Below are 15,305 nucleotides of genomic sequence, written 5' to 3'. Positions count from 1 at the left end.
AAATGCTCCTTTTATGGGCCCAAAACATGAAATAGAGACATCGGTCTATATGGCAGCTATATCCAAATCTGGACCGATCTGAGTGAAATTGAAGAAGGATGTCGAAGGGCCTAACACAATTCACTGTCCCAAATTTCGGCAACATCGGATAATAAATGCGCCATTTATGGCCCCAAAACCTAAAACCGAGCGATCGGTCAATAAGGCAGATATATCCAAATCTGGACCGATCTGTGCCAAATTGCAGGAGTATATCAAGGGGTTTAACTTAACTCACTGTCCCAAATTTGGGCAACATCGGATATTAAATACGCCTTTTATGAGCTCAAAACCTTAAATCGAGGGATCGGTCTATATGGCAGCTATATACAAATCTGAACCGACCTGGACCAAATAGAAGAAGGATTTCGAAGGGCCTAACACAACTCACAGTCCCAAATTTCGGCGACATCTGACAATAAATGCGCCTTTTATGGTCCCAAACCTAAAACCGAGAGATCGGTCTATATGGTAGCTATATCCAAATCTGGACCGATCTGTGCTATATAGCAGAATAATATCAAGGGGCTTAACTCACTGTCCCAAATTGCGGCGACATCTGACAATAAATGCGCCTTTTATGGGCCCAAAACCTTAAATCGAGGGATCGGTCTATATGGCAGCTATATCCAAATCTGATCCGATCAGGACCAAATTCATGAAATATGTCTAAGGGTCTAAGACAACTCACTGTCCCAAATTTCCGCAAAATCGGATAATAAATGTGGCTTTTATGGGCCTTAGACCCTAAATCGGAGGATCGGTCTATATGGCAGCTATATCTAAATCTGAACCGATCTGAGCCAAATTGACGAGGAATGTCGGAGGGCCTAACAAAACTCACTGTTCCAAATTTCAACAAAATCGGATAATAAATGTGGCTTTTATGGGCCTTAGATTCTAAATCGGAGGACCGGTCTATATGGCAGCTATATCGAAATCTGAACCGATCTGGGCCAAATTGACGAGGAATGTCGAAGGGCCTAACAGAACTCACTGTCTCAAATTTGCGCAAAATCGGATAATAAATGTGGCTTTTATGGGCCTTAGACCCTAAATCGGAGGATCGGTCTATATGGCAGCTATATCCAAATCTGAACCGACCTGAGCCAAATTGACGAAGGATGTCGAATAGTCTAATACAACTCACTGTTCCAAATTTCAGCAAAATTTAATAGCAAATGCGGCTTTTATTGGCCTAAAACCCTAAATCGGACGATCGGTCTATATGGCAGCTATACTTAAATCTGAACCATATGGCAGCTATATCCAAATCTGGACCGACCTGAGCCAAATTGACGAAGGATGTTGAAGGGACTTACACAACTCACTGTCCCATATTACAGCAAAATCGGACATTAAATGTGGCTTTAATGGGCCTATGAATTTAAATCGGCGGCAGGAGGCAAAGATGGTATTTATACCCAAGCCCGGCAAAGCAAGTTATGGGACCAAAGGCCAACAGACCTATAAGCCTTACGTCCTTTGTACTCAAAACCATGGAACGTATTGTGGACACCAAGGTAAAGAGTAGGACATCCAGCAAACTGCTCCAATACAAACAGCATGCCAATGTCGAGGGAAGGTCGGTGGAGACTGCCCTGCACGAGGTTGTGCATGAAATAGAAGAATCCTTCGATGTCAAAACGTACACACTGGTGGTATGCATTGACATCGAGCGGGCGTTTAACAATGTGCGGACCGACACACTGATCCAATCCTTAGACCAATACCGGATGGTCCCGGTCCTAAGAGACTGGATAAACCATAGGCTAAGGAACAGACGAATAAATTGTGTTGCCATGGCATCCATATAAGAGAGAAAGTGGCACAAGACTCGGCACAGGGGGCATAAAAAATGACCTATTACGGATGCTGACTGAGGAAGGATTTGAACCCGTCTATGCAGACGATGTTATAATACTTCTAAACGGTAATGATCCGAACAAGCTATGCAGAAGGGCCGAAAAAGTCTTGCAGATGGCATATGACTGGTCTAGACCCAGAGGTGCCAATGTTAACCCAGAGAGGACTGAAATATGCCTCTTCACTAGGAAGGCGTTTTCTCAATAATACAATTTCGATATCTGACAAGGTCAAATACTTGGGTGTGATCTTGGACTGGAAACTGAATTCGAAGAGTCACATTCAGGAGCGTACTGAGAAGACTCACAGATGTTGGCCACAATGTAAACGGGCCGTAGGTTCGAAATGGGACCTGAATCCGAGGATAGTCCACTGGCTCTACAGGAGCGTGATTGGACCAATACCTACTAACGCCTCAGTAGTTTGGTGGACTGCTATGCAGAAAAAGTGCAACATAAGGACCATACAACAGATTCAGAGAACATGTTGTCTTGCCATAGACGAAGCGAGAGGACCACGCCCACTAGGGCCCTGGACACTATTCTAGATATCCGACTTATTGACATACAGATTAAGTGTGAGGCAGCCACTGCGGCTATGAGACTTAAGGCGATGGGGGAATAGATAGAAGATGGGAGCAGCTCATACCATCGCGGTATAATCGAGGCGACGGTAGGAAATCTGGAAGGAAGGGAAGAGGTTTCCGATCGGATACCTGAGACGACACTTGAGATCGAGTGCGAGGCATTGCTGCCGGTGGCACAGTCTTGGATTGACGGAACCCTAATATTGCCATCTGCAAGATCGTGTTACATGAATGGATCAAAGCTAGAGGACAGAGTGGGCGTGGGGGTCTATGAATGGGCAGACTATTTGGCGGTAAAGCCAGAGTACTGCTGTCAATCAACATGGTTAACCCGAAGTCTTTGGGGTCGACGCAGTCCGAGTTAAGGGCGTGGAGGACGAATGCGTATGTAACCCTCTGCAACATCGAAACGGTCGGTAGGACGGCGAAAATCTTATTGAGGGAGCCAGGTCGTGAGAAGACTAGGCTATTACTGAAAGAAAGTAAGGAGGAGGTTAGTATAGCTATTGGTATCATAACGGGACACATAGGACTACGAGCTCACTTATGTAGATTCGGTGCGGCAAGTGATAGCATGTGTAGGGCATGCGCGACCATCCTTCGGTGGTGGGTATAATAAGGAACAGGAATATGATAGAGCTAAAGCCAGTTAACCTGGAGGTTCATGCTAGGATCAGACAATTTCTAAAGAGAGAGGGTACGCCCTTCTATACGTACACGCCGAGGAGTTTGAGGCCGTATACTTTGATGATGGCGGGCTTGTCGATTACCAGCGAGGTAGATGGATTAAGGTGTTTTCTGGAGACGAAAGGTATTAAGATCTTGGATTGGAGAGAACAGCTGGGCCAAGGTTTTAACGTGAAGTCTTTACGCACATTGCTATACATCTTGCGATGCAAAGTGGATATGATGAGGAATAAGGCAGGGGGATCACCCACAGCCACAACTGTCAAAGACTTAGTTATGTTTCGACCAACAGCAATATGACATGTGAGTCTCCCCATAAACCGGGACAATGTTGAAGAGGTCATGTCCAAGAACCCTGCCACAGGCGAGATCATTAATACAGCAGCGTCTCCTTTATACTGTGCTAACTGCGAGACAAATTGATACATGGCCAAAAATAGTACGCAGCTCCTGGAAATACTATCATTAATGGAAGAGAGAAGAAAGGCTGCTGGGCCTCCGAGATGGCACCAAGTATTTTTTCGAGCGCCACCGTCGGTGACTGTCGGTAACTGCTGGTAAATTCTGGTAACTGCTTCATATGTTAGTGTCTCTAGACCTGCAAATGTTGCTGCGACGAAAGTGATACGGAATGAAACAGCCCGGGAGGTAGTTATGGACAACTTCATTGCGGAATGCAAAAGATTCATAAGGCAAGACATTCACGAATATATGGCCAAGATTTTGCGGATACTTCCACAGGATTTTGCGGATACTTTCAGCAGGTTGGAGTTCGATACGGAGAAAAAGCAGGCTTTGTTCGGCCTGGGTCAAGCAACATGGTGGTACGCCCCCAAAAAAATTTCTGCCAAATAGGATGAGAATTGCGCCCTATAAAGGCTCAAGAAGTCAAGATCCCAGATATGGCAGCTATATCAGTTTATGGACCGATTTCCGCCATACTCAGCAAAACTATTGGAAGTAATAACAGAAATCCTCATGAAAAATTTTAGACAAATCAGATGAGAATTGCGCCCTCTATTGGCTCAAGAAGTCAAGATTCGAGATCGGTTTATATGACAGCTATACCAGATTATGAACCGATTTAAATCATACTTAACACAGTTGTTGAAAGTGATACCAAAATACCATGTGCAAAATTTCAGTCAAATCGGACGAGAATTGCGCCCTCTAGATACTCAAGAAGTCAAGACCCAAGATCGGTTTATATGGAGGCTATATCAAAACATGGACCGATTTGGCCCATTTACAATACCAACCGACCTACACTAATAAAAAGCATTTGTGCAAAATTTCTAGCGGCTAGCTTTACTCCTGCAAAAGTTAGCGTGCTTTCGACAGACAGACGGACGGTCAAGGCTAGTTGGACCTAAAATGTCACGACGATCAAGAATATATATACTTTATGGGGTCTTAGACGCATATTTCGAGGTGTTACAAACAGAATGCGAAATTAGTATACCCCTATCCTATGGTGGTGGGCATAAAAATATGTGTTTAAAGTGTTTTTTTATGTTGTCGGAGCGGAGCGGAAATTAGTATACCCCTATCCTATGGTGGAGGGTATACAAAATGTAGATGATTGCATTTTTATACCCTCCACCGTAGGATGGGGGTATACTAATTTCGTCATTCTGTTTGTAAATACTCGAAATATTCGTCTGAGACCCCATAAAGTATATATATTCTTGATCGTCGTGACATTTTATGTCCATCTAGCCATGTCCGTCCGTCTGTCCGTCCGTACGTCTGTCTGTTGAAAGCACACTAACTTTCGACGGAGTAAAGCTAGCCGCTTGAAATTTTGTACAAATACTTTTTATTGGTGTAGGTCAGTTGGGATTGTAAATGGACCATATAAGTCTATGTTTTGATATAGTTGCCATATAAACCGATCTGGGGTCTTGACTTCTTGAGCCTCTAGAGGGCGCAATTCTTATCCGATATGGCTGAAATTTTGCATGAGGTGTTTTGTTATGACATTCAACAACTGTGGTAAGTATGGTTTAATTCGATCCATAACCTGATATAGCTGCCATATAAACCGTTCTTGGGTCTTGACTTCTTGAACCTCTAGAGTGCGCAATTATTGTCCGATTTGGCTGAAATATTGCATGAGGTGTTTTGTTATGACTTTCAACAACTGTGCTAAGAATAGTTCAAATCGGTCCATAACCTGATTTAGCTGCCATATAAACCGATTTGGGGTCTTGACTTCTTGAGCCTCTACAGAGAGCAATTCCTATCCGATTTGGCTGAAATATTGAATCAGGTGTTTTGTTATGACTTTCAACAACTGTATTAAGAATAGTTCAAATCGGTCCATAACCTGATATAGCTGCCATATAAACCGATCTGGGGTCTTGACTTCTTGAGCCTCTACAGGGAGCAATTCCTATCCGATTTGGCTGAAATTTTGCATGAGGTGTTTTGTTATAACTTTCAATAACTGTGCTAAGAATAGTTCAAATCGGTCCATTACCTGATATAGCTGCCATAAAAACCGATCTGGGGTCTTGACTCCTTGAGCCTCTACAGGGAGCAATTCCTATCCGATTTGGCTGAAATTTTACATGAGGTGTTTTGTTATGACTTCCAACAACTGTATTAAGAATGGTTCAAATCGGTCCATAACCTGATATAGCTTCCATATAAACCGATCTCGGGTCTTGACTTCTTGAGCCTCTAGAGGGCGCAATTATTATCCGATTTAGGTGAAATTTTGTACAACGGCTTCTCTCATGACCTTTAACATACGTGTTGAAAATGTCATAAACCGATCTCACTAATTTAATTCTTCAGCATCTAAAGTGCGCAATTCTTACGAGATTTGGCTGAAATTTTACACTGTGATTTCAACTATGGTCTTCAATATTCAGTTCGATTATGGTCCGAAATTAACCATAACTTGATATTGTTCTAATAACATGGCAATTCTTTTCTTTTTTCCTTTGTTTGCCTAAAAAGAGATACCGGGAAAGAATTCGACAAATGCGATCAATGGTGGAGTGTATATAAGATTCGGCCCGGCCGACCTTAACATGTTGGTGTGATCATCACCCACACGAAGAAATTGAACTTTTTTTAATCAATCATTCCCCTATCCCCTTGATATTTTATTCGATTACATTTGCATTGTAAAATGTTATTTCATTTCTTTTTATACAAACTTAGCACGATTCGGTTTATTTATATACGTATGCAGTAAAATCTTAATTCGTTTTCCTAAAAATCAAATGCGTTGCAGCAAATCTTTACGTCCGTTTTGAACATTCTGAGCACATCTCGAAGTGTGGTAACTCAATTACTTTGGTAAATAATATTAAAAGGAGCTACGACAAAGGACAACGATAAGGCAGCAAACGGCATCAGCACCGGTACCAGCAGCAGCAGCAGCAGTGACAGAATTACCTTTAAATGTAACAAAACATGAAATTATGACACAAAAAGTGTGACTCTCAAAAACCATAATTCCAACATTTTTGCTGGGGATGTGACAATAAAAAGGCGACAGCTAAAATCTAATAAAGGTGTCGAATAAAAGAAAGAGAAAAAAACAAGCAACAAACGAATGTAGCAATGAAACAACCAGACCATGGAGGATAAGCATGAAGCTAAGTTATCTGGGATAATACCACAAACTCCCGTGTAATAAACCACAATGACGGCGAAAAAACTGGCAAAAATAAGAGAAAACGCCAAAGAGAAACGCTAGTCCAACCACAGAGTGCACCGCATGGTGTCGGTTTAATGTTAGAATCACCCCACGCCGGCAATAAAACAAAACTTCTTTATGCTGTCCAATTTAAATTGTTCGCCTTCTACGTGTCCTTTATTAAGGTAGTGCTACATACCATTCGCGTACAATAGCAAATATTACAATTGCAAAGGAAACCACGCAACTTTATTGTATGCGGTTCGAAAGCTACAGCTCCGGGAGGGGCTGTGGCCGTGAATGGTATGATTAATTTGAGTAAAAGGCCGTTATGGCTATGGAAATCGTCCTATACAATATTTGGTATAAAATAGGACCCGAATGCTCAATAAAGACTTCAGTACTGTGATTCTCTAACTTTAAACGAAAATTGTTTGGCTATTATGCTTATTTTCTAATTCCTAGTTAGCAGAAAGAGAGAATGAAATGTCTGTGCAGCTGATGGCCATAAACAGCGGAGACCATAAAGGGAACACGTCTTCCTATCGAAAGCAGCAGCCAAGGAGCTTCTTAAGATAAACAGGATAAATATCGCCATGACAAACTCTCGTATACGCCACAAGAAATATCGCAAACGATGTTTCCTATACTTCAGAGCAGGCCACAGGCAGTGGAAATGTGATGGGCCTGATGGATATCAGGTTATGTACCCCTTTTTGCGCCATACTTATCACAGTTATTGGAAGTCATAACAAAATACCTCAGCCAAATCGGATGACAATTGCCCGCTCTAGCGGCTCAAGAAGTCAAGATCGCAGATCGGTTTATAGACGGCTATACCAGATTATGAACCGATTTGAATCATACTTAACACAGTTATTGGAATAGATGCCAAAATACTACATACAAAAATTGCGCCCTCTAGAGGCTCAAGAAGTCAAGACCCCCGATCGGTTTATATGACAGCTAGTGATACCAAAACATCACGTGCAAAATTTCAGTCAAATCGGACTCGAATTGCGCCCTCTAGAGGCTCAACAAGTCAAGACCCAAGTTCGGTTTATATGGCAGCTATATCAAAACATGGACCGATTTGGCCCATTTACAATTCCAACCGACCTACACTAATAAAAAGTATTTGTGCAAAATTTTAAGCGGCTAGCTTAACCCCTTCGAAGTTAGCGAGCTTTGGACAGACAGACGGACAGACGGATGGACAGACGGACGGACAGACGGACGGACAGACGGACGGACAGACGGACGGACATGGCTAGTTCGACTTACAATGTCATGACGATCAAGAATTTGTATACTTTATGGAGTCTTAGACGAATTTTTCGAGGAGTTACAAATCCTATGGTGGAGGGTATAAAAATTGTTTGACTTTTGCGCATTGCTTTTGTGGAATTTGTTTGCAGAGCAGTCCCCAAGAGGTAGAAGGATATAGCAGATGTCAACAAGGTCAATAGTGGAAGCTTTCCTATATTCAGACGCCCCGGATGCGAAAGCACTATTCACGACATAATGATTGTACCTCATGAGTGAATCGCATATAGTATCGACTAGTGAGAGGTAGTGGGGACATACACTGTAAGTGATCACCAGTACATCTCAGGCACGGGATAGCTGTGAGCACCACACAGGCTGGAACATTGAGGTCTGATCTGTGTGGTGTTCATTGCTGTCGTGAGAAGCTTAGCTCTGAGCTATCGGTCGCGTCCACAGGTTGCGGATAGTGGAATGCTCCATACGGATTAGCTGCAACGGCAGTCGCAGAAAAATCAGAGGTATCGAGCGAAGAGTCTCTGTGAGAGGCCGGGCGGCACCGGCTCTTGTACAAATACTGAGTGGCTATGATGCTCGATATGACTAGGCGAGTTATTGGCGTCATTAAATAACCAATGGCCACCTTGTTTCCGCGGCGATAGGTCCTTTGGACCAGAACGAGCTTGCTCATCTACAGGAGCTTGACGAAGATCGTCATTTCCACATGAGAATTTGACTACAACAACAACAACAACCAGTACATCAACATTTCTTTTAGGCACAAAGATGCCATGCCAGTATAAAGGACGAAGGCAAGCACATGCGACTGGAATGTGAACAAGCTTGTATGAACCCTCCTCCTCGCCGAGATTGACCGACATAAGCAGGAAATCAAAACCTGCGGAAACGCCTCAATAGCAGCGAATCGCATCATGTTCATAGTTGCTAAGGCATGTGATAAGGCAATGGCTAGTGTTAAGAGATCGAGATCAAAAACTTGCAGTGAAATGGTGGAATGACTCAGTCAATGAACACAGACGTGACGGTACACCAAAGCAGGGACGCAGCAGAAGCTGAGCATACCCAATATAAGAAGGCAAAAAAGGCACTCGGGAGCGCCTTTACCGAAAGCAATAGAAGAAATGGAAAGAAATAATAGAAGATTTCAACCGAGAGCCTTGGGGTATGGATAGGTTCGGTTAGGTTAAGTTGAAAAGAGTGTGCAGATATTAATCCGCCTCATGCCACTACGCACCTAAGATAGTAATCGGCTTATTGTGCGCTCTTAATACAAAAAAGTAACCTCTAAAAAGAAAATCTAAGTTAGGAATTCCGTGTTACTTACAAAATTCTTAATTGTTTTCCATGCCAATCCCCAAAGTTGGTTCATGTCTGGTTAATTTCCCCACTTAAATGCCGGTATCTGTTAGACGCAGCATGCCCTACACATGCTAACACTTGTCGCAAAGATTTTACATAATTGAGGTTGTAGTCCTATGTGTCCCGTCATGATACCAATAGTTATACTGACCTCCTTCTTACTTTCTTTCAGTAATAGCCAGTCTTCTCACGATCTGGATCCCTCCATAGAATTTTTTGCGCTCCTACCGACCGTTTTGCTATTCCACAGTGTTGTATGCGCATTCGTCGAACACGCCCTTAACTCGGACATCGTCGACCCGAAAGACGTCGGGTTAAACGCCAAATCATCTACCCTTTCATTCCCCCTTACTGCGTTATGGCCCGGCACCCAAACAATGCGGATTTTGCCATCCTCAGAAAGGTCTTTAATCTCCTTCTTGCATTGCAAGACTGTTCGTGGCTTTACGGTCCTGGTTGTTATTGCCCTTATAGCAATTTTATTGTCCGTAAAGATGTTCACACTCGACGTCCTCGCGTTAACACCACCTCACGCATTCCGTGATCGCCCGGATTTCTACCTGTAGAACCGTATTATGGTGAGCCATTCTAAAAAAGATCTCAGTTCCTGGGTTTTCAATGTAGAACCCCAGGCTCTCTCTGTCCCCTAGCTTTGATCCATACGTGTAACATGATCCTCCAGGCGGCAATACTAGGATTCGTCAGTTAAAGACTGTGCCGCGGGCAGTAGTACCCAGCACTAGATCTCAAGTGTCGTCTCAGGTATCCGATCGGAAACCTCTTTCCTTTCTTCCAGGTTTATTATTGTCGCCTCGATTATACCGCTATGGTATGAGTTGCTCCCATCCTCAATCCATTTTCCATTGCCCTAAGTCTCATAGCCGCAGTGGCTGTTCGCTCTTAATCTGTATGTCTATGGGTTGGCTATCTAGCATAGTCTTCAGTGCCCTAGTGGGCGGGGGCCACGCTCCGCCCATGCCAAGACAACATGTTCTCTGAACTTGTTGTATGGTCCACACTTTGCACTTTTTCTCCATAGCAGTCCACCAAACCACTGAGGCGTAAGTAAGTATTGGCCTAATCACGCTTCTGTAGAGCTAGTGGGCTAACCTCGGGGCCCCATTTCAAGCCTACGGCACGACTACATGGTGCCCAACATCTGCGAGCCTTCTCAGTATGCTCCTGAATGTGACACTTCCGCTTCGGAAATGCGCTTCGTACTAAGAAGGCTCACATGATGTTGGGTACTATGTAGACGGACCGTAGGCTCAAAATTAGAACCTAAAGTGGATCTATTTCTGGCAGCTAGTGTGGGAAACACACAGAATGCAAAAGTAGATGCAGGCAACCTTGACCACCGTGACCTGTCATGACGGAAACAACGACATAGACGTTTGTTCTAGCCAATGACAGCAAAGCAGTTCAAGTCTAGATAAGGCCACATAGTTTTGGAATGCTCACAACGCCCTCTTTGTGACCATCTGTAATTCGTTGTCTTTCGGTCCTGGTCCAGAAAACTTAGCTTACCTGTCGCTAAAGGCATACCCACAGATTCCAGTGTCCCTGGAATGTGTTGGGTAGTTCCTAGTCTTGCAAGCTCATCCGCTTTACAATTCCCTGCCATAATTCTGTGGCACGGCACCCAGAAAAGGTGAATTTTGAACGGTTTAGCCATCTCGTTGAGAGATCTGCTACAGTCGAGGGCGGTTTTTGTGTTCAGAAATACATTCCCTAGTGATTAAATGGGCATCTGGCCGTCTGAGAAGATATGTATGCCAATAGTTGTTATGACATTATATCTTAGCCATTCCACAACTTCTTTACTTGCAAGGATGTCCGCTTGATACACAGTGGTAGTCAATTTGGGTAGTCACAATGTCCAGCGGTATAAGATGAAGCATTAAATTCAGTGCATCAGATGGTGTCGGCCTCAGTGCGGCTGTGATACACAGACAAGCCATCCTTTGGATCCGGTTAAGTATTGAACAGGTTGACTTTTGGAGCGCCGTCCACCAGACCACAACACCATATAACATTATAGGTCTGACAACTGCAGTATACACCCAATGCATTCTCATACAGGTATATAGGACAACAGTAGCCTTTCTTGCCATTTCCAAAATGTTGGATTTGAAGTTCAGTTTCCTGTCCAGCAAAACATCCAGGTATTTTGCGTTTTCTGTAATTGCAACATTCTCTCCTCCCAAGGAGACAGATACCGCTGTTGGTAACATGTATCTCTTGCAGAAAAGAACTAGTTCTGTCTAGCACGGATTTAAGCCAAGACCAATTTCAGTATCCCACTTTGTTATGACACGTAGAGCTTTCTGTAGTATATCTATTAAAGTGCTGGGAAACTTTTCCCTATCCGCAATAGCAGCGCCATCAGCATAAGTTCACCTAGTATCTCTTATACCAACATTTCTATACTTCCATGTGTATTCTCATCTGCTCGTGAATGAGATAACCATGTCTTTGCAATAAAATATGACTCACTCTCTCACGTTCAACTAGTATAATGGATGCATTGCCGTAAAGGTAAGCGAACTTCCGAGTACATTCGTGTGTAAATGTGTAAAATCGCTTGCAATATGGATTTCTATCCAGGGTGTGTAAGCAAACATCTCCCTTTATTTTTATACCCTCCACCATAGGATGGGGGTATACTAATTTTGTCATTCTGTTTGTAACACCTCGAAATATGAGTCTAAAACCCCATAAAGTATATATATTCTTGATCGTCGTGACTTTTTAAGTCGATTTAGCCATGTCCGTCCGTCTGTCCGCCCGTCCGTCTGTCCGCCCGTCTGTCTGTCGAAAGCACGCTAACTTTTAAAGGAGTAAAGCTTGAAATTTTGCACAAATACTTCTAATAAGTGTAGGTCGGTTGGGATTGTAAATGGGCTATATCGGTCCATGTTTTGATATAGCTGCCATATAAACCGATATTGGGTCTTGACTTCTTGAGCCTCTAGAGGGCGCAATTCTCGTTCGATTTGACTGAAATTTCGCACATAGTGCTTTGATATTACTTCCAACAAGTGTGCTAAGTATGTTTCAAATCGGTCCATAACCTGGTATAGCTGCCAAATAAACCGATCTTGGGTCTTGACTTCTTGAGCTTTTAGAAGGCGGAATTCTTATCCGATTTGATTGAAATTTAGCACATGGTGTATCACTTCCAATATTTATGCGAAGTATGGTCCAAATCGGTCCATATCCTGATATAGCTGCCATATAAACCGATGTGGGATCTAGAGTTCCTGAGCCTCTAGACAGCGCAATTCTCATCCGATTTGTCACAGATTTTGTACAACGGCTTCTCCCATGACCTTCAACATACCTGTGCAATATGGTCTGAATCGATCTATAGCTTGACACAGCTCCCATATAAACCGATCTCCCGATTTTGCTTCTTGAGCCCCGAATCGGACTATAACTTGATACAGCTCCACCTCCTCCTCCGTCCATATTCATTATTCTTTGTTTGCCTAAAAACAGATACTGCGCAAAGAACTCGACAAATGCGATCCATGGTGGAGGGTATATAAGATTCGGCCCGGCCGAACTTAGCACACTCTTACTTGTTTTAACATCAAAGTGTTGTGTTATTGCGAAGTTTAACTAAGCATTATTGTTGCTGCAACAAGCCCCATGACCGATATGTGTGAGCGACAGAATGTCAAATATTTCTCAGTGAAATGCTACTCAAAGAGGTACATAAACTCCTAGAAATTTTTGAAAAAAAACAAAATGTAATGGCAAGCATGCATGCATGCACTAACACATAACGCACCAACTAGTTATAAACGAAACCCGCTTCGGAAGACACTACCATGGACATAAAAAGATGTCCAAAATGTGTTTTTCAAAGGTCTTTTGTGTTTTTCAAAGGTCACCTGAGAACATTGGGCGATTCTTAGAGTAGTAGTTAGAGGTTAAGATACACAAAATCGAGTAATTATTGCGACCTCCAGAGGCTCAGAAAGTCAAAATGGAAGAGAGAGTTATATGGCACCTATATCAAGTTATTAACTGATTTAGACCATACTTGACACAATTATTGGAAAAAATACCAAAACGAATTGGATTGGATAAGAATTGCGCCCTTCAAAGCTTTAAAAGTCTAAACGGGATATATTGCGGCCATATCAGGTTATGAACCGATTTTACCAACACTTGGCACAGTTGAAGTGATGCGAAAACACCACGTGCAAAATTTCAGCAAAATTGGATAAGAATTGCGCCCTCTAGGTGCTCAGAAGTCAAGACCCAAGATCGGTTAATATGGCAGCTATATCAAAACTTGAACCGATTTGGCCCATTTACAATCCCTACCGACCTACACTAATGAAAAGTATTTGTGAAATTTTTTTTTTAAAAATAAATTTTAAATTTTAAACGCCTAGCCGTACTCCTTCGAATGTTAGCTAGCTTTCGATAGACAGACGGATGAGCGGACATGGCTAGATCAACTTAAAGTGTCATAACCATCAAGAAAATACAAACATGATGGGGTTTTAGTCGCAGTAATGAAAAATTCACTATTTATGAACCCAAAACGGGCTATACACATTCACATAATGGTCCGATCTAGGCTATACTCGGTATGGCTACTTAGGGACCAAATTTTAGCAAAGTCAGCCAAATAATCTGCTAAATTGGACAACTTCTCAACAAGCAGAAGTGTCCTAAGTTCGGCCGAGTCGAATCTTGGGAACCCTCCACCATGGATTGTGCTAAAAATGTATACAAAATAAATTTAATTGAAGGGCATAATTTTTTTCTACACACCAAACTTCAACTTCAACTTAAAGCTCTAGGAACCGAACAAGAGTGATCGAGAGATCGGTTTATATGGGAGCTATATCAAGTTCTTGACCGATTTGCACCGTACTTGGCAGAACACAATGAGCAAAATTTCAGTCAAATCGGACAAACATTACCGCTCCTGGGGCTCAAAAAGTCAAATCGGGAGATGGGTTTATATGGAAGCTATATCAGGTTACCGATCGATTTAAACCGTACTTGGCACAGTTGTTGGAAGTCATAATAAAACACTATATGCAAAATTTCAGCCAAATCGGATGAAAACTGAGGTTTCCAGTGGCTCAAGAAGTCAAATCGGGAGATCGGTTTATATGGGAGCTATATCAGATTCTTGTCCGATTTGGACGGTACTTGGCACAATTGTTAAATTGCTAGGTTGGGTTAGGTTAAAAAGAGGGTGCAGATATTAATCCGCCCCATGCCACTATGGACATACACCTAAGCCAGTAATCGGCGTGTTGTGTGTTCTTAAAACTATAAAGTAACCTCTAAAAAGAAAATTTTAAGTAAGGAATTCCGTGCTACTTACAAAATTCTCCCATATATTGGGTTGCCCAAAAAGTAATTGCGGATTTTTCATATAGTCAGCGTTGACAAATTTTTTCACAGCTTGTGACTCTGTAATGCAATCTTCTGTCAGATATCAGCTGTTACTTTTAGCTTACTTTAGAAAAAAAGTGTAAAAAAAGTATATTTGATAAAAGTTCATACCAAGTTTTATAAAAAATGCATTTACTTTCTTTTAAAAAATCCGCAATTACTTTTTGGGCAACCCAATATATGTTCATCCGATTTGCAGTAATACAGCAATAAAATGGTCTTTTGTTGACCGATTGTCTCGAAATTTGACAGGAAGGATTTTCTTTTGAGTCTCGATATATATGGCGAATTTCATAGAAATCGGATCAGATTTGGATATAGGTCTCATATATATGTTCGTCCGATTTGCAGTACTACAGCAATAAAATGGTCATTTGTTAACCGATTCTCTCGAAA

The sequence above is a fragment of the Stomoxys calcitrans genome, chromosome 4, assembly GCF_963082655.1.
Source record: "Stomoxys calcitrans chromosome 4, idStoCalc2.1, whole genome shotgun sequence".
Classification (NCBI taxonomy): Eukaryota; Metazoa; Arthropoda; class Insecta; order Diptera; family Muscidae; genus Stomoxys; species Stomoxys calcitrans.
Note: the sequence above shows the minus strand (reverse complement) of the source record.